The 26,413-nt window shown below is 43.5% G+C and overlaps 1 long non-coding RNA gene and 1 other non-coding gene across 3 annotated transcripts in view; one reads left to right on the top strand and one right to left on the bottom strand.

Moving 5' to 3' along the window:
• LOC114088688 (uncharacterized) overlaps positions 1–26,413 on the top strand; it is a 70,980-nt gene that overhangs the window by 24,746 nt on the left and 19,821 nt on the right. The window contains exons 1-6 of one of the 2 annotated variants that reach the window (XR_011707280.1): positions 10,860–10,987; positions 13,539–13,623; positions 13,760–13,842; positions 14,081–14,126; positions 15,780–15,933; positions 25,459–25,595. This is a non-coding gene — a long non-coding RNA (uncharacterized lncRNA). Of the gene's footprint in view, positions 1–10,859; positions 10,988–13,538; positions 13,624–13,759; positions 13,843–14,080; positions 14,127–15,779; positions 15,934–25,458; positions 25,596–26,413 lie in introns of those variants that run through there. The other variant, XR_004618579.2, reaches the window with a different exon arrangement.
• On the bottom strand, positions 26,013–26,146 carry LOC114088717 (small nucleolar RNA SNORA9). The gene has a single exon (XR_003582038.1). It is a non-coding gene; the product is annotated as a small nucleolar RNA SNORA9 (small nucleolar RNA).

Genomic DNA, 26,413 nt, shown 5'->3' on the forward strand with positions numbered 1-26,413 from the left:
TGTAGTGTCCTAAGTGATCCAGTTGTAACTATAGACCTTCCCTTTGCCCTCCACAATATTAAATTAGCCAATTGTGTGGATCTTGACCTGAGCTCCTGTCAGAGCAAGGGGCGGTGTTGCATTAGGGACTAAAAACAGGTGGATTTCCTTCCCGCCCAGGATGCTTGCTTGCCAGACCTTGTTCAGCAGCATGCTTCTCTGCTGAAGCAATATTTGCCTTACCCAGCTGCCTCGGAGTGCATGTGTGATTCCTCAGAACAGCCTGGTATTTCTAACAGAAGGAAGGAAAAAAGAACATGATGAAGGAAATATTGATTATTTTTTTTTTAAAGCAGTACTTATGTCTTTCTAAGAGTCTTGACCCAATCAGTGATTTAATTCCCTGATAGGGATTAACTGAGTGGTAGCTGAAGTGGTGGGGTGTGGCTGGATTAGGTGGGAATTGGGGCATGGCTGTGGGTATACATTTGTATCTGGGCCAATGGAGACTCTCTCTCTGCTTCCTGATCACCATGTAAGCTGCTTCCCTCTGTTGCACTCTCCCTCCATGATGTTCTGCCTCACTTAGGGCCCGGAGGAGTTAGCCAGCCTTCTATGGACTAAAACCTCTGAAACCATGAGCCCTCAAATAAACTTTTCCTCCTATATAGTTGTACTGGTCAGATTCTAAATTTAGTCACAGCAGTGAAAAAGCTGACTAAAATAAGTACCAGGCAGTCTTCATTGCTAAAGTATTTAGTATTTTGATGGGGATTGCATTGAATCTGTGTAGTGCCTTTGGTAGTATGCTCATGTTTATTTTGTAACCCACTATTTTGCTGAATGTATTTATTAGCTCTAACAATCTTCTGGTGGAACTCTTTTGGATCTTCTCAGTTAAGATCATATCACTTACAAACAGTGATGATTTGTCTTCTTTCTTTCCTATTTCTTTCTCTTGCTTAATTACTCTGGCTAGAATTTCTAGCACCAAACTGAATAAGAATTATAGAGTGTGCAATACATCCTAGTGTGCAATACATCATAGATTTTAGAGGAATGCTTCCAGTTTTTCTCCATTCATTGTGATGTTGTATTTGTGTCTGTTGTACATGGCCTTTATGATGTTGAGGTAGGTTCCTTCTGTCCCCACTTTTTCCAGTATTTTTGTCATGAATGGGAGCTGGATTTTGTCAAAGGATAACTTCCATCTTCTCAATCTCACCTAAATTACTTATCTACAATGACTGCTTGTCTTTAATTCTTGGTTCATTCCCCTCTCCTCACTTCTTACTACTATTAAAAAAAAAATGGTGATGACCACTCTTGCTACTTTGAGCTGAAATGGGGGGATACGGGGTGGGGCAGGCAGTTTGGAATTCCCTTTGGGAAATCAGGTTGGTTGAGGGGTCTGTGGGAAAAGTCTGGTTTGGGAAAAACAGGTTGTAAAGTCAGCTGGGGGTGGGTGCTTCCATAAGAGAAACAAAACAACGTGGAGTACTGAAATGAGATTAATTACAAAGTAAGTGTTACAGCATCTGGAACATGTCAATGAATAATATCATGAAGAATATAAATCAATAACCTCTCATCAGGAGGTGTAAGAACTGACAAGTTTTCCCCATAATAAGGCTAGATAGACAGGACAAGCCTTTATTTGGGAATGTACATCTTTAAAATTGCCAGAGTTATAAGAAATGTAAACACAACATTGAAGCTACTTAATATCATCTGATTTTTATAGAATGTCTCTTTATTGCCATGACCTCTGTGTTTAATAGAGATCCCTTTATTTCTGTTACTTAAGGGCTAGATAATCATACGAGCAAATATTAAATAAGCCTACCTATGTTGGCGATTAGACAGATCTGTAGGCTTTACAATGAGTAAAAATTTCTGTTGGACACGGTGGTGCATGCCTATAATCCCAGTGGCTCAGGAGGCTGAGATAGGAGAATCTCAAGTTCAAAGCCAGTCTCGGCAACAGGGAGGCACTGAGCAACTGTCTCTAAATAAAATACAAAATAGAGCTGGGGTGTGGCTCAGTGGTTGAGTGTCCCTGAGTTCACCCCCACACCCCCGCACCCCCTTCCCCGCATTAAAAAACAAAAACAAAAAAACCTTCTGACTTGATAGTTGTCAGGCACACTTTTCCAGGAATCTCTTTTTTGTAGCCTCCAGTCTTACTTATTCTTGGTGTGGCTAATACAGGTGTACATGTTAAGGTACTTTAAAGTAACTATTATGGCTGGGGGTATAACTGAGTTTGTAGAATGCTTGCCTTTCATACAGGAAGGTTCTGGGTTCAATCCCCAGCACCACAAAAAGAAAATAAAAGTAACTATTGTTTCTTCTTTTAAATGCCCAGGGACTAGTGTGCTTTGGTCTTAACTGTTTTGCTACATAGTTGACCTTTTTCTTATCTGTTGTTAAGCATTAGCTGAGTTCCCACAAGGATCATTCTTGGGGGGGGGGGGGGACTTGAGAGCAGCTTCTTAGTTCTTTTATCTGCTGGGTGTTAGTTTCTCCTTGATGAGGTGCCTTCCTTTGGAAGCATCAGGGATATCTCTCTTCTCTAATGACCCTCTTTTTTGCAGCAAGTGCATTGGTTGGCTTTTTGTTTTTTGTAGGTCTCAGTGACCTCCCTCACCATTGGGAAATCATGTGGCCCAGAGTTGCAAAGCTCTTGGAGAAATTCCCTGGTTTTAAGCTGAGTCAAATATTGGTGTTCCTGGCCCTGTTACTTTAACCTTAATCATTAAGCCTTAGTCTTAAACATCCAGCAAGCCCATCTCACCAGTCTTAAAGTAACAGTGCTTGGCTTTAACTTTAATGCTTATAATTTCACAGTCATTTTACCCTTTTTATTTAATTAGGGTCTGTATTAGTACTGGAAGTTAGCATTATATACTATCTGTCTATAGATGATGGCTTAATATCTCAAATTACTTAGGTTGTTATATTGAAAGTTGTACTTCTGTAAGGCACTAATAGATAATAGTTAAAGTTTCTAAGGAAAATTCAAAATGAAATTAACAAGAGTAAAAACATGTTTAGTTTGTACATAATCTTGAATCTTGACTGAGTTATATATTATATCCCATTTTTGAGATACCAGTAATCTTAACAACAAAAGTCAATCTTTTGAACACAACTTTAAATGAACTTGAGTCTGGCCTAGTTTGGAGTAATTCTAACATGCAGTAAGATGGGAGGCAGAGCCATATCTCTGGTATGGTGGAAGTCTTTACAAGTCTTGGGTAAAGTGTTCTAGCTCTGAAGCTGATCTTTGCCTTTTTAACTATCATTTTATGAGGTTTACATACATTGTTTCCTAAGTCTATATGAATGAAAGCTAACACAGTGTGACATTACATCTAAAACACGAATCAAAGAAAGGCTAAGAGAGCTTTTAACTTTTTTGTGTGGGAAAATGGCAAAACGCTTTTATGTTTCACAATGTTAACTTTGAAGTAGATCAGGCTCTCATTATCTATGAAAAATACATTTAAATTTTTTTACCCCAGTGTAAAAAGTAACAAAGAAATTTATATATATCTTAGTGTTAACAGGTCAAGTTACAGAACATTAAATGATATAAATGAATCCCCAACAAAATTTGCTATGCTTATAAGTCTAAAATAACTATTACAGACAACTTTAGTTTAGAGAACACCAGTTTGATAAAATGGTATTTTAAACCTTCTACTTTAAAGACTTGTATACTTGGAAGATATGAACCCATTCAATATACAAATAATAGTAGTAGCACCACAATTACATTGATGTTTTTCTATCAACCAAGTTTAGCTTTTAAAGAATAATTTAGTCTCTGTAACAGTACAATATACCAAAATAACAGTTGTTGTTTAATAGGAATTGTATAGACCCTAATTCTTTTGAGGATAGTTGCTCTGAAGAATAAAACATAACAGACACAATGTTAAGAGTTAATTAATTCTCTTAATTTAAAAAATTCTTGTCATTTCAACACATAGATTAAACTTTGGTCTATGTCAATACATTGATATTTGACCTTAGTGAAAACCTTGAATAGCATTAACTGATTGTGTTATTTATATACAATCAACTTAGTTATGCATAAACTTTTTAAAAATTCCCTGAATTTTAAAATTCACACAGACCTTTTTATCACATACTGTGACCCTCTGGATGTTGTCTCTTTCCAAGCTGTTGACCCCTTTTTAAAATAAATACTCTAAAATCCTTGTAAATTTCTGAATTTAGATAAATAACTTCATTTTAACAAGCTGAAATACTTTTTTATTTACAGTATTCTAATTGAAATGTGGTTGAAACTTGGACTCTTGGTATATAGAATTATACTGTTGGGACTTTTGACTCTTAGTAACCTTGATTTCAGTGTTATACAAAGCAATGTTATACCTTTTTTTTTAATTTACCAATTTATTAAAACACCAATGTTTAAGTATGTAACCCCTGTGGAATTCAAGGAGTTAAGAGTACTTTATGTTATTTAGTAGTTAGCATTTTAACTTTGTAAAATAATTAGATAACTGTAATAAACACATTTATGATTAATCCTATATAAGTCAAATATAATTTAATCATTTTTTGAAACCCAAGATATTGGACAAGTATATTAAACAGCATCAATCAGCCATCTCTTTCTTGTTGGAGAAAAAATAGTAGAATCAATGGATATTAGACATTTTATAGACATCATCATTTTATTAGTTGTTTGACACCCCCCACCCCCCGAGAATCTTGTGAGGTAATAACTTTTAAGAGATTTTTACTTTCATTTTTTGACCTGATTTAAATTAAACTCTTTAAATTGTAGGGATTAAATGTAATTGGATTCATTTTCTTTTTGTTTTTAATTTTAATTTATCTATATGCCAATTTTGATACCAAATACATGGACATAACAATAAACCAGGGTACATACATACACTAAATAAACAAAAGCCTTGTAGCTATTTAAAACCTATTAGATTGAGAACTAATCCTTGCAAATTTCCCTCTGAACAAAGCAATTTGTAAAAAATCTCTATAGTTGAATAATAATAGGACTGATCAGGAAAATGTATTAACCTAGCTGTGCAGGACCAAAATGTGAATTTCACCATAAAATGAGGAGGTCAAAAATATAGAATTAAAAAAAAATACAATAGTCCTAGAACAAGTAATAGAGCTGTGCCTGGTAAGACATTATTTTTTATTACTCCCCCCCCCCTTTTTTTTTTTTTTTGATGCTGGAGATTGAACCCTCATGTGAGGCAAGCACTCTACCCAACTGAGCTATATCCATCCACAGCCTATTTTTTATTACTTTGAGGATAAAGTTTCTATCTCAAGCTCCTAACTGAGATATGCCATTGGTTGTCTATTATGTGACTATTTCTAGAATTATTTCTCCTCTTGTCAGTGACAAGCAGGTTAAATTTTGTTCCATAGGTAAGCTCAGGACAGGGACTTAAAGTAAGGCCCCTTTTTAAGATCTTCAAGGCTTCCAAAGCTGAATTACATCTCAGAATGGGAGTAGACTTTTTGGTAATAGGCTGTCCAGACACCCATCACAGAGGAAAGAGGTCGAGGGTAAGAGGTGAGTATAGAAAATCTGGCACCAGTGTCCAAGAGGAAACTGACCTCTTGACTTCCTATGGAGCTCATGCGTGATGATAGGAGTTAGGGGGGGCATTGGAATCCACCTAGGGCCCAATCAGGCCTGTGTGGAAGAGTCTGGCCTGGAAGACTTATGCCTCCAATGACCTCATTCCTCCAATGATGACCTTGACATTTAGGGCAGGGCTTCAAAAGTGGCTGTTTTGCCTATCCACAACAAAAACAAGTGCCTTTTGTGGCTCAGGGTGCGTTCCATTTTATTTTTTCTTTCTTGTCCAGGTAGCTCACTCCTCTTAGGACTGTGACCAGTTCTCCAGCCTTTTTCTTGTCTCTATGTTCTTTCCTTCTTATTCTGACCTTTGTTGTAAAAGACGGAAGTTGCAAGCCAGAGGATATCATCTAAGGATGAACCAGGGCCATATGCCAATTTTTCTAAATGTCTGGAGCCAACTAAATGACAAATGTATCCTTTAAAAGTAGTTGGCCCTGTATAAATTTAGAATTCGGGGTGGTGTATTTTCTTATTGCCTCCCCGAGTCTCTCCATGAAACTAGCAGGACTTTCCTGGGGGCCTTGTACAATATTATTTACCTTGGAATGGCTAATGGGCTTTGTTTGGTTTCCTGAGGGCATTGATGATTAACATTTGGAAATGACTAATATTCCAGGCATTCTGCTCATCACTCAGATCCCAGTCAAGATTGTTCTGGGACCACCTGTGCTCAAGAACAATGATTAGTTTGTGCTGCTGGGGCACGAGCAAGAAGGAGGCCATCCCCTGTTCTTTAGCTACTTTTAGGGTACCTCCTTCTCACTGGAGGTTAAAGTTCGGTTAAGTAATAGCATTATATAGGTGAGGTCAAACACCTGGCCTAAGTTCTGAAATGCCTCAATATATTAATCTGGATCTTTCAAAAGCCTCCCTAGATTTATTCTTACCTGTTTTAAGTCTTGGAGGGAGAAAGGGGTATGTACTTTAACTGGTCCAAATCCTCCCCCTGGCATCTCTTGGAGAGGTGGTATATTTCATCTGCTTAGTGGGGCCAGGGTATGGAGGACAGAAGGACTGCTGATATTGCTAATGGATATCAGCAGGAAATGGGGGTTTAGGGGGTCCCCCTGATTTCTCTCCCTCAGTAGGTGATTCTTTAGGCCTTCTCCTCTCATGGCAGCAATTACTGAGGCAAGGCCTGGCAGTATAAGAAAATGAGGCACTTTTTCTTGATTGTCTGTGGGTCAAACTTATCTTAATTTTTCAGTATGCAGGCTAGTGGTGAACCTGGCAGTACTGTTGAGAACAAAGCTCCCTCCTACCTGGGTCCTTGGAGACCTGGATCCATGAGCTTCTGGCAGTCCGGCACATCACCTCTCATCACCTGGATCTGCCAATCCTAATGGTGGCTGGATTGGCAGGTGCTAAAGTTCTCAGTTGCCCTGTGCCAGACACCCAGGAAAATTCAGACTTAAGGGCATTTACTGATGTCCCTGCCACTATAAATTTTCCAATTATGAAGACGCACAAAAAAAAAAAAAAAAAAAGAAGAAAAAAAAACCACCTGTATACTCGTTTGTTCTGTGGATTAAAGGACTCTCTGGAGGGTAAGGGAACATCTAATGGTTATTAGGCAGAAAATGCCCTTTTCCTGGAAGAGTTTATTGAAGGGGTTGATTTTTTAAAAAAATCACTTTCCTCTTACAGCTTTAAAAAAAAAATACGTTGAGCACATCTGAGCACAGGAACAGTAATGGGGAGATCCTAAACAGGCTATAAAGGCTTACTATGTAAATAAAGAGGGTGTTTTACTAACAGTTCTCACCCTAGAGTCTGAATTTCTAGTGTCTGATCAGTGAAGAAAGGGCAGCACCTGGAGGGATCGGATTTGGGGGAGCGTACCATGGCCCCCAGGGCAGTGTCATTGGCATTTTCCCTCAGGGCCACGTTTCAGCAATCACAGTCTGGCTCCCTGAGTGGGAATGTGTTTACCCCCCCTGCAAATAGGGTTTCATTCTGAGCTGTGGGTGAAGCAGACACCTTACCTGAACTGGTTCAAGTGTTTGCTTTTCTTTATTTTTAATTGCTTTTATTGCCATGTAACTAATTTGTCATGCACTTAATTGTATTTCCTTGTTGTCTTTCTATTTTCTTGACTGAAAAATGAGTGGACGGAATTAAAGTGTGAGGTGGTCTTGGCCATGTAGCCGCAGGCTCTTCCCAAGAGATGGATGCCTGTCTGCTTCCTTTCCAGTCTGGCCTGACCTGACTCCCACCTCCTCCGAGGTCAGGGTTGGCTGCCTTCACACCAAGTATTTTGCCTCGCACAAGATTTTGACTCTGTGTCCAGGCAGAAGATGCAGAAAGCGTCTCCTGAGAGCAGGAAGACAATAGGGCCTGCTTTGGAAAGCCAGGGTCATGTCTGCCTACGTGGAAATGTCCCCCAGGTGGGATAGGTCCCCTTGCCGGGAGGAAACTTTGCCTGAAGGGGGATTTTGCCAAGAATCTGTTCTTCCAGCTTCATTTATCCAGGAGTCTGCTACATTTCCTGTCACTCAGGGCCCCAAAGTGTGCATATATGAGCTGGCAGGATAGAGGGGTGTTGTAGAGCCCTGAGCAGTCAGCAGGCAGGTGGTGGCAGGGGGTGGCCTTCCACAGTCTCAAAGGCCTTCATCTCTCATTCTCTGCAGCTCAGAATCCATTTCCAGGACTGTGTCTTCTCTGCTGTGTGAGGCCCAAGGGGCTCTGGCTCAGATCTGTCTCCCTGTGATTTGCAGGTGCTGTGAGGTCCATAGGGAGGCTGTCAGGACTCCCCAGAAGGCAGGAAATGGTGAGTGTGTGGGATCAGGACTGCTCAGGTGGGAGATAAGATGGTTAGAACTGGGATCCAGCTGTGGCTGGACTCTGTCCTTTCACTGTCCACTCCAGAGTCAGTCAATCCAGACCTGAGGGAGATGTTGCTACAGTTCAGCCCTTGATGCCGTCAGGCCATGGTGTGGGTTGGTCCCGTTTGGGCTCCCAGTGTGCTGTCTGGTCTGCAGCCACTTTGGCAGAATCCTCTCTTCTCAGCTGGACCCCAGCCCTAGTCTCTCAGTGTGCAATGAAGGCAGACCATTTTCAGGGGATACTGTCCCAGGGATGGGGTTCCTGTGTTTGAGGTTATTGGTCTAGGGGTCACCATCCCTCTTCCTCCCCTAGGAGTCTCTAACTTTCCCACCCCATCTTCCACATGTTTGGGAAACAGGGTCTCCCTTTCCTTTCCCCAGCCTAGCCCCTCTTAGGGCTGGCAGTGAACCCCTAAACTTGCATATCTGCCAACATTTCCAGACTCCAACTCCTCCTCCAGTTCACAGCATTATCAACTGTTCCCCTCACTACATTCAAGTGGGCACAGTATTTTAATTATCACTTTTTCACTGAATGATGCATGATACTTTTTTAAAAATTTGTTTCTTATTTGTGAATATCTACCATGAGGGGAAAGATGGAACTCCACTATTAAAACTCTTTGGGTCTTCCTTTATCTTTTCCCAGTACAGACACCTTAATATCTTTGGGCACAGGTTCCTTTTGGATACTTTACAGGGCCTTGTGTCCTGAGCCACTGTCCTGGCCTCTCCTGGGGCTGCCACAAGGTGCCCACAGTTGCCCTGTGTCCTGCAGGTGCAGGGAATTTCATGCCGTGGGTCAGCTCCTCCTAGAGGACAGCCTGAGGTTTGGGGTGTATCCTTTCAGGGGAGCAGCTGGGGGTCCTGGAATTGAGGAATCTCTGTAACAGGCCTCATCTCTACTGCTGCCTCCTTGGGACATTGTCACTCCTGTTCCCACTTCTTGTAGTCAGGTGGACATCAGCCTGTAGATGCTGGTGCTAAGGGGCCAGGTCAGCAGTGATTTCTCTCCCCTGTGTTCTCTCACAATTGTGAAGGATCAAAAACTCTGCCAAAGCTTAAGAACCTCCCACCCCAGTGCAGTGCTGTGCAAACCTGAAAAGCCTCATAGAGTGGAGTCAGGGTCCAGGTCTCGTGGGAGGGTGATCATGGAATGTTGCAATGAGCAAGACCAGGTGAGAGGGTCCCCAGCTGTCCAGAACCTTACCTGCCCCTTGAGCCTGACATATCTGTGCTCCCTCAGCTCCAGCCCTATCTGTGTTTCTCATTTGGAAATGACCTTCTTTATAGATAAATGTAATATCAGAATTCACTGTGATATATTTATAGAGGCACATAGCATATTTTATTCCATTTCATTCCATAGTTCCTCTCTAAATAAAATATCAAAATAGTTGGGGGATGTGACTAAGTGGTTATGTGCCCCTGGGTTCAACACCAATTACAAAAAAAAATATTGACATTAGAATTATTTGCAGTAAAACATGCCAAGGTAACAAAAACTCTTGCTGAATCTCAGTTTGGATTTCATTATTTTTTGGGACATGTAAATGACATCTGTCACTCTTTAGCTGTGGGTCCCTCCAGAGATGCTAGGACACGGAAAGCACTCGGCTCATTGCTGTGGACCTCCTCCGGGCAGTTCTGGTACCATCCCCAGGGCCTGTGGTTGACTGCCCAGGGGTGCAGCCTTGTCTGTTAGGTTCTATGATGGTTGCTGTGGGTAAGCGAGTACCTGCTGTCCTCAGCAGGATGCTTTTCATGGTGATGTGGAGCCTGGCAGCTGTGTCTGAACACAGATCCTGTGGCTATGAGTTCTCTGCAAGTCATCTGTGGTTCAAAAATGTCCCCCCTGGCCAGCACGGCTTACTGGGGTGCTGTCCTCAGTCCTGAGTACAGAGGTTCCACTGGTCCCCTGGGTTCTAACTTGCCCAAGGTCATCAACAGCAGGTGCCCACTCCTTCTGCTGAGTGACTGAGGCACAGCGTCCAGCTAGTGTCCAAACAGTGCCAACATTTCCCAGCTGTGGCCACAGTGGCTCAGGCTGGGAGCTGTTTCTCTCTGCTGCCTTAGCCCGGACAACTTTCTGCTTTGACCCACCTCCTGATGTCTATGTGGACAATGTGGGCACTTCGCCTTCAACTTCTGGGGACTCAGGCAACTCCTCCTCACAGCCTTTGGTGGGTGGCTGCCACAATCTGGGGACCATCTCTCCATGCCCATGGATTGCCGAGCAGCTTCCTCTGTCATTGACCACAGGTAGTCTGTGGCTAAATTGGTGGGGAGATATTCTTTTTTGGGTCTCATGCAGCTTCCTGCCACTTCTCCCCCCAGTATTGTGGTCAGTTGTGACAGCGATTCTGACGGTTGCCCTTTCCTTTTCTCAGAGGCTGACCCTGCCTTGTTGCTTAGCGGGAGCTCTAGATCATCCTGCCCCAGAGCATGCGTGCTGCTGCCTCTACCCAGGCTCCCCTCGGCGGTCGTTAAGATGGTAATGCTTTGAGCTCATGATCACTAGGTATATTTTCATTTATTTGTGTCTCATTTCATTTCTTTTAGGAACATATTATAGTTTTCAGTATAAAATCCTCATTCTTGGTTAATACCTAATTTTTTTTATTCTTGATATTATTTTTCAATACCTTTCTAAGGTTACTCATTTTCAGTGTATGCAACTGATTATCTGTGAAGGGAGATAATTTTACTTTTTCTTTTCCAATTGGGTGCATCTCTTTTCCACTCTTTTCTCCGTGCATAATTTCCCCTAGCCACTGTTACTATTGCTGCCTTGGAAGGACCTGGTGAAAGGAGCAGATCTCATGTTCCTAGAGAGAGCTTTTCTTGATTTTACCGTTGGACATGATGTCCTCTGTGCTTTTCACATATCGCCTCTGATTATGTTGAATGAATCCCCAGTTTGTTTTTGTGGTCAATGAGTGTGTTGTCTTCTTCAAATGCTTTTTCTGTATCAATTCAGATGGCTCTGTGTTTTAGTCATGTTGCTAATGCTCTGTCACATCGATTGATTTTCATGTGTCCGCCCATCGTCCATTTCAGGGATACCTATTTCTTGGAAGCAGTGTATAATTCTTTAAATGTACCTCCAAAAATGGTTTGTTGGTATTTATATGAAGATTTTAAAAAATTTGTTTTTCTGTGGTTTTAGGATTGAATCCAGTGCCTCACACTTATGAGACAAGTGCTCTACCAATGAGCTACAACTCCAGCCCTGAAGATTTTTGCATAGGCACTTATGAAAGATATTTATCTGCACTTTTCTGTATACATAATGAGCAGAATTTTGGCCTCAAAGAGTGATACAGGGAGTAGTTTCTCCTCTTCAGTTTTCAAAAAGTATTTGAAGGAGATATGTATTAATTGTTGTGAATGTTTGGTATTTCAGAAGTGAACCACTTGGTCCTGGGTTTTCATTTGTTGAGGGTGATCAATGGTGTCCATCTCAGAACTGTTCATATTTCCTCCTTCTTCTAAGCATGGCATGTTTCTGGACATCTGTCCACTTCCTCAGTGTTGGTCCATCTGTTGTACCCTTGGGAAGTTGTTAACTGAGGTGTGACACCTACAGTTCCTTCTTCCATGCTGTTGTGATGGAGGTATTCTGCTGTTGACACAGTGTCTTGGCGGGGGGGACATTCTGTTGACTGTTGCCTTGGCCTGGGTTCAGGACACGCAGGCCTTCCAGGGCCATTCTTCATGACCAATCCTCAGCCCTCTCTCCTCCCTGATTAGAAAGGAAGGTTAGCGGGGGATGGAGCTAGGTGCTTCTCTTTCCCCCAGAAAGTTTGGCTCCTAACATCTTGGGTGATTCAGCCTTCGGAGATAGTTTCTTTTGAATGTAGGGCTCAGGAAGGATGGAGTTCTCTGGGCATACTGGAAAATGCCATCTTTTTGCCATGCTTTAAGCAGTAAGCTTGTGTGTGTGTGTGTGTGTGTGTGTGTGTGTGTGTGTGTTTATGTATGAGAGAGAGAGAGAGAGAGAGAGAGAGCTCTTCACTGTAATATACTGGTGGTGTTTCTAGAGGAAAAACATCATGAATTTGTAAAAGTAGTCATAAAAATCACTGGGCTGTAGGTCATAGTAAATTTCAGGTAAGGGGAAGTACCATGCAGTGCCAGCTGTCCTCCGACTCCTCCTTCTCGCTCCCTGACTGAGGGGTCCTTGTCCTGCAGGTGGTGTCAAGCCTCACCTGCTTGGCCTTCTCCCGGGCTTTCCTCTTCACGGAGAGGAGAGGTGGTCCTTTCTCCACTCGTGGCTCTCACCTGCTGTTCCTCCTCCTGGCTGTTTCCTGACCGACGTGCACTTACTCACCTCACTCTGTGCCCGGCTCTCTGAGGTCGTATTATTGCAGGTTTCTCCTGCAATGTTTTTCATCTTCTAATTCCCTTAATTTTAATGTATTTGATTTTCTCATTCTTCTCCATTACTGTTTACTCTTCTTAGGTAAAAATGGTTTTTCTATTCCTCTCAAATCATTTCCTCTAAACTTCTGGGAGTGTTGTTTTGATTTTCTTTGATGGGAGAATTTAGAATTGTGAAATAGGACTGAAACGCATTTTTGCAATTAGGTTTGTCTTGGCCCATGTTTCATATTGCTTGTGATTTTTTTTTCCCCTTCTAGAATACCTGTTATGTCATCAATCGGCGTTCCTTATAAGGTCACCCCCTGAAAACTTTCTTGTCTCTTGGTTCCTTTTTCCTGTGTCTGCTAATACGGTGCTGCTTGGAGTGTCATAATTGGAAAGACCTAGATGTACAGTCATGTGTCACTTAAATACAGGGATGCATTCTTGAGGAATATATGTAGGCTGCCTCATGATTGCACAAACATCATTCTCTATTCACATGATCCTGGATGGCACAGCCTCTTGCACACCTAGGCTCTGTGGTGTTGGTGGTTCCTGGGCTACAAACCTCCACAGCATGTTGTTTTACCACATGATGGGAATAGAGCCCTAATGCTGTCAATTTCTCCTGGCCTGCACTACACTTTTCTGGAATATTTTAGAATTCAGTGGCCTTTGAGGATGTGGCTTTGAACTTTACACAGGAGGAGTGGGCTCTGCTGGATCCTTCCCAGAAAAATCTCTACAGAGATGTGATGCAGGAAATCCTTAGCAACCTGGATTCTATACGTAAGGATGATGTTTCATTACATAATCAAACACTGAGTAATTGGGAGGGTTTTGTTTTTTCTTCATTTTTTAAACCAAGGATTGAATTCAAGGGTGTTCAACCACTGACCCACATCCTTTTTTGTACTGTATTTAGAGACAAGGCCTCCATAAGTTGCTGAGGCTGGCTTCGAACTTCAGATCCTTCTTCCTCAGCCTCCCAAGCTGCTGGGATTACAGGTATTGGCCACAAGGCCTGGCAAGTAGGAGTTTTTTTCTCATGGATTTGGAATGTGGAATGGGTTTGCATTGGAGAGTATATTGGGCCTAATGTCTTGCACTCTGCTGCATAAATCCCATATTTTTTTCCTTTTTCCTTCATTTTTATTTTTGCATTAGAGTTGTTCATATTATAAATTCCATAATTTATTCTGAAATCATGATGATTTATAATGATTGTTCTGTGTCTATATTTTAGGAGACAAATGGGAAGATCAGAACACAAATCCCAGGAGAGATCTAAGGTAATTTGTGTTCACTAGAGGAAACAGTGTCTTGAGGGAATTGTAACATGTCCTATAATTTTACAACACAAGCATAGAAAACAACCATGATATGAATTATAGTTATTCTAATTTAACCAGAAATATGAACTTTAATGTACAATACATGTTTTCACAAATAATTGATTAATTGACAAAGCTGTAAAATGTTCTCATGATACTACCGTTTTGATATTAGCTCTGAGAATCAGTATTTTCAAACAGTTTGGACATGACAGAAAACAAATACTTTCCCTGACATTGGTAATAGTGTAAGTACAACACCAACTCATTAATATAAAAGTGTTAATGAGCCAACCATAAATTTCCATATAATGTTTTTACAGAAGTCATATGGTAGGTTCTGGAAAAATTAAAACAGGTACTCAGTGTGGAAGTACCTCTAGTGGGATCCCAAATCTTAGTCTTCACCAGAGCTTTTCCACTAGAGTAATTTCATGTGTAAGGAATATGTATAGACAAGTCTTCATATATATATTTTTTCCTTAATAGGCACATTATATCCCACTCTACAAACAAACCACAGGAGAATGAGGAGATTGGAAGGAAGCCATATAAACTTAAACTGAACAGAACATCTGTAATTTCTTTTACAAGTGTTCAAAGGCTAGCATTAGTGCACATTGTAAACAAAACTTATGAATGTCTGACATGTGGAAAAGAGTGTAGTTGTTCCACGTATTTTCAAAAATATAAACAATCTCATACTGGAGAGACAGCCTACAGATGTAACCAATTTGGAAAAGTCTTCATTCAATCCTCTTACCTTCAAGTACATAAACATAGTGGAGCGAGGCCATATGAATGTAAACAATGTGGGAAAGCCATCAGTCCTTCCTCTTCCCTTCAAAGACATAAACGAACTCATGCTGGAGAGAAGCCCTATGAATGTAAACAATGTGGGAAAGCCTTTGTTTCTTCTACTTGCTTTTCAGAACATAAACAAATCATACTGGAGAGAAGCCCTATAAATGTAAGCAATGTGGGAAAGCCTTTGCTTCTTACAGTTCCCTTTGTCAAAATAAACGAACTCATGCTGGAGAGAAGCCCTATGAATGTAAACAATGTGGGAAAGCATTTACTCCTTCTTTACAACTTCAGACACATAAACGAACTCATACTTAAGAGAAGCCCTATGAATGTCACCAATGTGGGAAAGTCTTTGTTTCTTCTACTTCCCTTTGGCACCATAAATGAATTTATACAGGAGAGAAGGCCCATGAATGTAAACAATGTTCACAACATGAACAAATTCATACAGGAGAGAAGACCAATGGATGTTATGAGGTCCTTGCTTAGCATCTGGATGGCCATATTAAGTGAGAGCCGCCATTTTAAGTGAAAAATTTTGCTTTCCCACCCAACGGCATTTCTGAGAAAGGCTCACCACTCCCTCATACCAACCCAACCCTAACCACCCACATTAGGACCCATCCACTCTGATTCCTGAGCCCTCCCATAAAACTCCTGGAACCCCAAGCCTGTTTTGCCTCTCTCCTCTATAGAGAGATGACCTTTATTTGTCAGCTCTGACAAATAAACTCTCATGTGTATCTCTGCCTAGTCTCTTTCATTTCTCGATTACTCATCTCTCATTCCTCACTTTCCCTTCAGTTTGGTGCTGAAACCCAGGATAGTGTTCCCTGGTGTGCCCACTCGACTCTTCGAGGGTCACTGAGGGTCCCCAAGCCCCGATCCAAATTCCATCGTGAGACCAGGCGCTCATTCTGCTAAATGGCCTCTCTACACCCACAACTGGACATTCCAGGTAAGCCCCTGTCTCTGATTGACCTAAACAAACTACAGGTCCTGGGAAATGACCTTGAATGTCCGGCACTCCCAGGATTACCGCATGGTTGGGGGCACCCCCAGCCACAACTTTCACAGCTATGTCTGATCCCTACTGTCAATCGAGTCTGTAGGTGGTCTTTTATTTGGGTTCTGGGTTTTGAGAAAAAGCCACGAAGGGTGATTGTGAGTTGTTCCTGATGAGATTACCTCTAAACCTTGGGTTAATCTCTACAGGCTTCTACCCCTACTACATAGTCCCGGCCAGGTGCCCAAGTGCCTCTACAGGCTCCTGCCCTGACATTTACCCAACAGCAATGATGACCCTGAGTGTAACCATCCTCTTGACTGGGTAATACTAGAGACTGGGGGACACCCCACCTCTAAACTCACCTCCTAGGTCTTACCATGGACAACTCCTCATCCCATTCCCTCCCATAGTCCCTAGGCTGCCTCCTGGCTAACCTAGGGTCTCTCTCTCACCCAGAACCTAAACCATGTAAACCTATCCGCTTGGGCAATCAGATCCTTTGGATAACGATTCTGAATTGCCACTTAACAGCACCCTAGATCCCGTTATTATCACAGATCTTTTCAACTATTGTGAGCAACTAGGGAAAATGGAAAGAGATACCATATGTTCAGGCCTTTTTCTTTGTACATTCTAAACCCTCTCTCTGCAACTCTTGCTCTCCCACAAAAATCCTTTTAGCTCTCACCTCCCCTATGACTGCTTCCAAAGGGACAGAAGATCTTACTCAGGAATCCTCCTTCAACCCAGCAGATGAGCCCCCACCATACCACAATTCTTTCTAATGAAGCCTCTGCAGCAACTGTCCCCTCAGCCCCTCCACGCTTCTCTCCTCTCACCACACACTCGTGGGCTGCCACTGCCCAACCCTCATCTCTGTGTCCTCTATGCTAGTTGGCTGGGGTAGATGGTGTAATCTGGGTTCATGTGCCTTTCTCTTTGTTAGACCTTTCACAGATAGAAAAGTGGCTTGAGTCCTATAATTCAAGCCCCACCACATATATATCAGACAGTTTCAATATCTGACTCAATCATATGATTTGACCTTCCACGATGTCCATATAATCTTGTCTAAGGAGGAGTGCAGGTGAGTTTGGGAGCAAGCTAGGAATTATGCTGATGAGGTACATCAGATCTACCCTGCCCATCTGATTGGCACTGAAGCACTCCTTGATTGGGACCACAATTGGGATTATAATTTGCCTAAAGGAGTAACTAGTAGAAACCAATTTATTACTTGCCTCATGGCAAGACTTAGAAAGGCAGCCCATAAGGCTATCAATTATGAAAAGCTCCAGGAAATCATTCAAGGTAAGAATGAAAACCTTTAGCATTTTTAGATCGCCTAACCAAGGCTTTATTACAATATACTAATCCAGACTCCAGATAGGAAACAACTACTAACGACCTACTTTTTTTCCCCAGAGTTTCCCCAATATTAAGGCCAAACTAAGGTGCCTCTAATTCCCCAAGCTGAGGTTTTGAAAGTGGCCTTTAAGGTGTATAGTGAGAAGGTCCAAAAGCAGAAATATCAGATACTTCCTCAAGCCAACCGTCTAGTCTTAGCATCTGTCCCTGGTTCCACTGGCCTGTGGAAGCGTACCTCGAGACCACGCGGACCCTGTTTTAAATGTGGTCAGACGGGTCCCTGGGCTCATACATGTCCGAAGCCTCGCAAGCCTCCCGGCCCTTATCCTAAATGCCATCAGGAGGGACACTGGGCCATTGGCTATCCCAAGCCCATCGCGGCCCCTATCCATCCAGCTCTTCTGGTTCCCTTTTCCAACTCTTAGGACTGGCTTTTCCAACTCTTAGGACTGTCTGCAGAGGATGAACGAGGCCCAGGTCCCCATCACCTGACCACTACTATCACTCCTCGAGAACCCAGGGTAACTCTGCATCTTTCAGGTAGACCTGTCTCCCTCCTCCTAGACACCAGGACTACATATTCAGTCCTCAAGGAGTTCTGAAGGCCTACTACTGGTTCTATGACCTCTGTTGTTGGGGTAGAGGGTGAACCTTACCAACCTTTACAGGCACCTAGCCTTGTTTGCGTTTTTGGCTCTCTAGTTTTTACCTACTCCTTTTGGTCATTCACAGTGCCCTGTTCCCCTTATTGGAAGGCACAACCTCACAAAGTTGGGGGCTATGCTTTCCTTCTCCCCTCATACATGCTTCCATCCAGACTCACCTGCCGCTCCCCTGATCCTCACCCTGACCTTAGGACCATCCCCTATTCCATCTGCCAGTGCCTTCCCATTACCCCCTTCCGAGGTGGACCCTACTATCTGGGATGTTTCAAGTCCTTCTATCACCTCACACCACGAGCCCATTCATATCTATCTCAAAGACCCCCTCCATTTTCTGGCCCAATCACAGTACCTGCTCTCCTGACAGAAACTCCTGGGCTTGCAGCCTATCATTCAAGACCTCTTGCAAAAGAGATTTTTTAGACCTACTCATTCCCCTTATAACACCCCCATCTTGCCAAAAAAAAAAAAAAAAAAAAAAAGCCCAGTGGTTCCTACCACTTGGTCTAAGACCTCCATTCTATCAATTCTGCAGTTGTCCCAATCCATCTTGTGGTAACCAACCCTTAAACCTTTTTCTCCACCATTCCTTCTGGGACCTCTTATTGCTCAGTGCTAGACCTGAAAGATGCCTTCTTCTCTATTCCCCTCCATTCTGACTCTCAAGACATTTTCACCTTTACATGGACTGACCCTGAGTCTTATAACTCCACTCAGCAGGCGGGGACAGTTCCCCCAAGGGTTCTAAGACAGCCCTCATACCTTCGGACAGGCCTTGGCTAAGGACCTAGCATCCACACATCTCACTCAGTCTATGGTGCTACAGTATGTTGATGACCTCCTTCTTTGCAGGTCAGCCTTCAGGACACCTATAAACTTCTTAACTTCCCTTTCTGCCCATGGCTATAGGGTTTCTCCATCCAAGATACAGCTTTCCTTGGCAATGATAATATACCTAGGCTTTCTCCTGAGCCCTACACACAAACCCATTACGGTTGATAGAAAGAGCCTTATCACTAATATACCAACACCCCCTTCTAAGGAAGAAATTCCCTCCTTTCTAGGTATGGCAGGATTCCCCAGAGCTTGGATTCCTTACTACTCTATATTGGCTAAGCGTGTATATGATGCAGCCCAAGGCCTCCTCTCTGAACCCCTATTACCTCTGTTACAAAGCCCTTCACTAGGTCCTGCTCTCCATCTCCCTGATCTCACACACCCATTTCACCTTTATGTGGCTGAAAAGCAGGGATTTGCTCTAGGGGTCCTCGGACACATGCTGGGGCCAACCTTTGCCTCTGTGGCTTATCTATTGAAGGGTCTTGCTCCTACTGTTTGGGGAGGGCCCCTTGCCTATGAACATTGGCCGCAGCCTCTCTACTCATTAACGAGTCAAAGAAACTCACCTTTGGGGCCCCCTTCACCATTCTGACTCCCCATCATCTAAAGGAACTCCTCACATCAAAGGGCTTACATTCCTTATCCCCTTGTCGCCTTTATCTCTACACAGATTTCCCTGGTGGAAGATCCCAGTCTTAGTGTCCACACGTGCTCATCTTTAAACCCTGCTACTCTCCTCCTGCTCTTCTCCTCTAACCCATTCATGCATTGAAACTCTGGAGGAGCTTCTTCCACATCCCTCCCACATACAGGAAGGCCCCTTGCTCCAGGCAACACACACATGGTTTACAGATGGCTCCTCCTTCCTTCAGGAGAGAGTCCTTTGGGAAGGGTATGCTACAGTCTCTAACCTTGGTTGTGAAAGTGTCTCCCCTCCCCAGTAATATATCCAATCAGCAGGCTGAACTGGTTGTCCTCATCAGAGCCTTCACTTTGGCAAAGAGAGCCTCCCTCAACGTCTACACTGACTCTAAATACGCTTTCCACATACTTGTCTCCGACTCTGCTATTTGGACGGAGCCTGGATTCCTTACCAGTAAGGGAACCTCAGTTACTAATGTCCCCTTTATCTCTGATCTCCTTCAGACCTCAAAGTTTCCCTCTGTCTGGGAATCTCACATTGTAAATCCCATCAGACAGACACCTCCTGTGTGACACTAGGCAACAACAAGGCAGACTGAGGTGAGGGCCACCACCCTCCCACAGCCTCTTCCACCTGCGGTCCTTGGCCTTGCTAGTCCCCTGTGGACTCTTCCCCACCTGACACTCAACAGATGCTCACCTTCCTTCACAACCTCTTTCACCCAACACCACATCTTTAAAACAGTTTCTCACTTCCCACCTTAAACTCTCTCCAGGGAACCTACAAATTCTCTCTATCCTCTCTGTCTCCTGTGAAATCTGCCAAAACACTAATCTCACCTCCAGTCTCCACCAACCTGCCTTCCTTGACACCAGGCAAGAGGACATCTTCCTTGCTCTGACTGGTAGCTGGATTTCACCCATACGCCTCCCAGTCAAGCAGTACAAATTTTTCTTGGTACTTGTCAACACCTTCTCAGGATGGGTGGAGGTTTTTCCTACCACCAATAAATGTGCCCCCACAGTGGCCATTGTCCTCGTTGAACACATTCTTTCCCACCTCCCCTCCTCACTCCAGTCTGATAATGGTCCTAAATTTACTTCCCATGTTTCACGGTCTGTAGCTAAGGCACTCAGCATCTCCTGGCATTTTCATATCCATTACCATCCAAAGTCCTCTGGCAAGATGGAACGTACCAACTGAACCTTGAAGAACATTCTCACTAAACTATCCCTTGAATTACATTTAGATTACACTAAACTCCTTCCCTTGGCTCTTCTTAGGTTATGGGCCCTCCCAAAGAAGCCACTCAACATCTCCGGCTTTGAGCTTCTATATGGACGGCCCATCTCCCTGCTCAGCTCACCACCCTCTGATTCTCCACCACCCCTTGCTCCTCATCTTTTCTGGCCCCTTTTTGCATACATTAGGAACCTTCTTTGGCAATACAGTGATGCTCTTCTGGCAAAGCCTAGTTCCTCCTCTTCCCCTTCCCCCACTCTGTCTCCTGATGACCTGGTACCTTTTAACTATCCCCATCAACAAGTCTCCCTCCTCCTCTCGACTCTCCACAAAATGGACCCTATTGGGTTATTCTTACCACTCCCTCTGTGGCCCATCTTGAGGGCATCCCATATTGGGTTCATAACTCCCGTGTAAAATGGATTTTTCCACCCTTTTATAAAGTGACACCCACAGGCCCTCTCAAGCTGTGTTTCTCCAAGGCTGGAACCCCCAATCTTCCTTTGGTCTCTGGGGACCACCAGCACACTGCAGAACCCTGAGTACCATCCTTCCCTTTTTCATTTTTGCCCTCCTCCCTCATTCTGCACTCACCTCCCAGGGGGACCATTACCAGGATTTACCATTCCAATTTCTAGGAGACTTACAGCAACTTGCTCAAACCACACGAACCATACAACCCCAGCTTGATTCTTTAGCAGAATCCAAGGGGCCTTGATCTTTTTAAGGCCCCAAAAGGCAGACTTTGTACCACAGGAGGACTGCTATCTTTATGTCAATCAATCTGCTACAGTAAAGGACAAGATAAAACAATTCCAGCTGGACCTTGGACGTCAGAAACAATAGCTCTCCTCTGCTGAAGGATGGCAGCTAAGTAACCCCCTTCTCCACTGGGCACTTCAGATGCATGCCCCCTGTGTCATTAGATTGGTTCAAGACCAGATCCAAAAAAATCTTTAATCAAACTTAAACCAGTTTTTGTTACAGAAATACCAATCCCTCACACAACTGGGTGGTGGAGAGAGCATACGGAAAAAGTTTCACTTTCCCACCCAAGGGCCTTTCTGAGAAAGCTCACTTCTCCCTCATACCAACTCAACCCCTAACCACCTGCGTTAGGACCCACCCATCTCTGAGCTGGGCCCTGAGTCTGCCCCATAAAGTCCCAGAACCCAAGCCTGGTTCGCCTCTCCGCTGTAGAGAGATGGCCTTTATTTGTCAGCTGGACACACAAACTCGCGTGTGTATCTCTGCCTGGTCTCCGTCTTTCATTTCTCGCTCACCCCTCTCCTGGTTCCTCACTTTCCCTTCAGGAAAGTATGGCCATATGAAAACAAACAAAAAAGGGCAATAAGGGGAGACACAAAAGCCTAAGTGTTAGAGTCAGAATGAGAGCCCAAAGTGTGTACACTTAAAGAAAATCTACTCATGTTTTTCTTTGAGCATAAGGAACAAGAAATGTCCCTGATGCTCCAGAAAAGGGCTGACACCAAAGCCAGAAAGTGAGCATGCTACATTTTCCTGCCATCAAAACAGCAGATTCCTCTCTCAACAGGCAAAATACAGCCTTTTAAAAGTCATAAAGTAGAAGACAGAGATGGTGTGACCATTAAGTGATGGGACTGTTTCAGGCCATGTGCTTAGTGTCAGCTCAAGTTTCTGTCTGACTCATTGAGATAGTGGGAGATGTTGGGAAACATAAGGTCAAGGGTTTACAACAATTTCACACATTGCCAAAAATACTACAGTGTCACAGAAGTCACAGTGCTTCCGTGCATTCTCCTTACACTCATCATCACACGCCTTTATTCTCAGTGGCTCTGGAGGCTGAGGCAGAAGGATTGCAGGTTTGAGGTCAGCCTCAGCAACTTAGTGAGACCCTAAGCAACTCAACAAGACCCTGTCTCCGAATAAAACTTAAAAAGGGTGGTGTGGCTCAGTGGTAGAGTACTCACCTAGCATGTGTGAGGCACTGGGTTCAATCCTCAGCACCACATAAAAATAAATATATAAAGGTATTTTAAAAAATTAAAAAGGGCTGGGGATGTGGCTCAATGGTTAAGTGCTTCTAGGTTCAATCCCTTATACCAAAAACATAAACAAACAAAAAACAAGTAAATGGCTTAACAAGCTGCCACAAGTCCACAAATGGTTAGAGATAAACACCTGACACCCTGACAGAACAGAAAATAACACCTTTTTGAGATATCATCGATGGCATCAGAACAAGAATTACTGTCAGTACCAAGAAGACGTCTTGAGGAAATTGTGCAAATAAATTCTGAAGAAGACGCCAGGCGTGGTGGTGCACGCCTATAATCCCAGCAGCTCTGGAGGCTGAGACAGGAGGATTGCAAGTTCAAAGCCAGCCTCAGCAACGGGAAGGTGCTAGCAACTCAGGGAGACCCTGGCTCTAAATAAAATACAAACAGGGCTGGGGATGTGGCTCAGTGCCCTTGAGTTCAATCCCCAGTACCAAGGAAAAGAAAATTCTGAAGAAAGGGAAGTCAGTCAAACAAGAAAAGCGAGGAGGCAGCCTCCATAGAGGCAGTGTTACAGAGGGTGAAGCCCAAGGTCCACATGGTGGTGGTACCAGGCTTTTCCCTGCCACAGGGGCAACAATGCTGTCCCTTTCCTAGGATCTTACTAACTCAATCCACACATGGCTGCTGCAACACAAGTATATATTCTTTTAAGGTAAAAATAGAATATATTAGCCAGATGAAGTGTCACACGCCAATAGTTCCAGCGGCTCAGGAGGCTGAGGCAGGAGGATCTCGAGTTCAAAGCTAGCTTTAGCAACTCAGCGAGACCCTGTCTCAGAATAAAAAAATAAAGGGCTGGAAACGTGGCTTAGTGGTTAAGCACCCCTGGGTTCAATCCCTGGTACCCCAAACAAAAACAAAACGAAACAAAAACTTTTAAAAATAGGATATATTCATGATCATATCAAAATTTTCTTCAGATATCTCAAAGCTATTGAGAGTAATGATTCTATTCTACCAATTAAAATAAGCCGAGACAAAGAAGTATAGTCCTTTGGTTAGTGTATTAGTTTCCTATAAGACTGCTGTAGCAAATTAGCATAAATTGGGAGGCTGAAAACAACGTAAATGTGTTCTCTTATGGGTCTGGAGGCTGCAAGTTCACAGTCAAGGTGTGGGCAGTGCCCGCCCCCGCTGAAGGCTCTAGTGGTTGCTGCAGTCTTCAGTGTTCCTTGGTGACACTATCCCCCTGTCATGTGGGTCCGTGACTTCTCTTTTTGTGTGTGTGGGGAGGGGGAGATGGGACTGGAAATGAAACCCAGGGACACACTAACACTGAGCTACATCCCCCATCCTTTTTGTGTGGAGACAGGGTCTCACTAAATTGCCAAATCTGGCCTTGAACTTGCAATCCTCCTGCCTCAGCCTTCTGAGTAGCAGGGATTAGAGGTGTGTGCCACCGTGCCCAGCTGAAATTTCTCTCTTCTTATAAAGACACTAGTCATTGGATTAGGGCTCCAGCATGATCTCATCTTCCCTTGGGGGATTGAAAAGGACCTATTTCCAAATAAGATCAAATTCACAGGTATCGGGGTTGGGATTTGAACATATCGTTTATAGGGACTCAATGCAATCCATCACAGTGAGTTTAAAAGCAGGATATTGCTACCTCGAGTTAAATACACTTAAAACTACCAAAGGCCATAACTTTCAGACAAAAAGGAAGACAGCATGGTGTTTGGTGATGAAATAGTCAAGAATCTTTTTTCAGAGAAGCCCTCTAGGAGTTCTTCCCCTCCAGAGAGGGACACCATATAATAACATTTTTGAGCCTCTATTTCTGTGTGGTACGCACCTTCGTCTGATTAATACAATATACATGATTGTTTTCTGTTAGGGCTGTGGGAAATGAGAGGCAGAGCATCGAAGGAACTTGCCATGTTCTCATGGGTCCTAAGAGGGTCAAGATAAGCTATAGATGGAGGCACCCTAATTCTGGTCCCAAGAGCAAAACTGCTGGTGTGGAAGGATGGGGAGGGGAGGCGGGGGACAGATGCTTCCTGCCTTCTCTCTGTACCTGCCACGGTCTATTGGAGCTGCTCTTTCTATTTGTGCAGTGTTGCCTCCAGAACCTCAGCAAATTTCTGACCAATGGACAGAGTTAAAATAAGCCACTCATACAATTTTCTACAACAGGGACCCATTGTCACGGAGGTCAGGTGGCCACCAGCTAAGCATTATTGTCCTGATCTGTACCATCCATTGTTTTGATGTCGGATGAAACCATGAAATGTGAGCCTTCTTTCTGCATCTGGAAATAAACAACAAAACTGAACTCGGTCCCACGCAACCCCAGATGCCTTCTTTTCCCTCACAGCCTTGTTTCTCCAGCTTCCCCTCAAAAACCATTTTATTCCCTCAATCACAACTATGTGCTAGCTTTAGCAAACTGATCACCCAACGTCACAGCAGACAGCAGCTCTCTTTGTTTCCTTTAGGATCTCCAAACCCTCTAGAGGCAAGTCCTATGGCCTGAAGATTTCATCTTTGTGCAAGAGAAAAACAAATAACCAGATTTCTTCTATCTCTTCTGCCTTAAAAATGAAATTTTATGTGATTCATTTTTTCAACGCTAAGATAAACATGTAATCTTTCATTCTCTCTCTCTCTCTCTCCCTCTCTCATCACACATTTAAAACCATGTTTATTGAATATCTTGTTTTTCATTTGGGAGATGCCAGAAGAGCCTGAGGCCCTTCAGCCACGCTTATTCTGGAGGCAGAAAAAAATGGAGCCCAAACCTGGAGCCTGAAAGTTCTCTCCGACACATAGCCCAGGCCAAGAACAAGATACTGCTGATTCCTTTTAGAAGTAAGTGAGGCTTCAAATCTGCTCAATTAAGGTTCAAATCCTGCTTCACTTCTCACTAGGTGTCAACCTGGGCAGGTCAGGCCTTACTTCTGAGTATCCATGTCATACCACACAGGTGCCACAGACCAGCCTAGGAGCCACAGAAGGGATTTCAGCTCTGGCATCCTGGCATCACAGCCACGGAACAGCAGTAAGCCTTCTGCTCCATGCTGGGCCAGGGACCCAGGGAGTGGTAGTTGTCAGGAACTGGAAAGTCTGAGATGCTCCTCCTTGCAGCTAACAAGGTAGCCTGGCAGTTTTATGACGCCAGCAGAAAACATAAAGACTCCCCAACTCCAGAAACATGAGACCTGGGAAGACTTTTCCAACAGCAGGCCCAGGGTATTCAGCAACTGCCATACTTGGAAAGGCGCAGTTAATTGTCTGGAATTTCTATAAACTTGCTCTGGAGAGGGCAGGGCAAGGCCTCAAACCATTTCAAAAGTGTCCTGGCAAGCACCGTAGGAATGCAGCAGGGTCACTGCAGACCCGAGCACGCTGCAGGCTTGCTGTCATTTTCTCTTTTAACCTGTTTTGCTTGGCTCCCTCACCTGCTGTTCCGAATTATGTTTATTGCCTTCTTTGTCCTTGGAATTTTCCTTTTCTCCCATTTTCTTTCTCCAGCTTCCTAGTTGTCCCAGCTGCTTGCCTGTCTCTTCCTTATGGTTCTCTCTAGAATCAGAAAAGCGTAGACATTTAAGGTGAAAAGGGACTTTCAGTTCTTTTAGCAGCATCATTTTATAGATAAAGGGCTAAGACTTAGAGAATTTAAGGAATTT

The sequence above is a fragment of the Marmota flaviventris genome, chromosome 4, assembly GCF_047511675.1.
Source record: "Marmota flaviventris isolate mMarFla1 chromosome 4, mMarFla1.hap1, whole genome shotgun sequence".
Classification (NCBI taxonomy): Eukaryota; Metazoa; Chordata; class Mammalia; order Rodentia; family Sciuridae; genus Marmota; species Marmota flaviventris.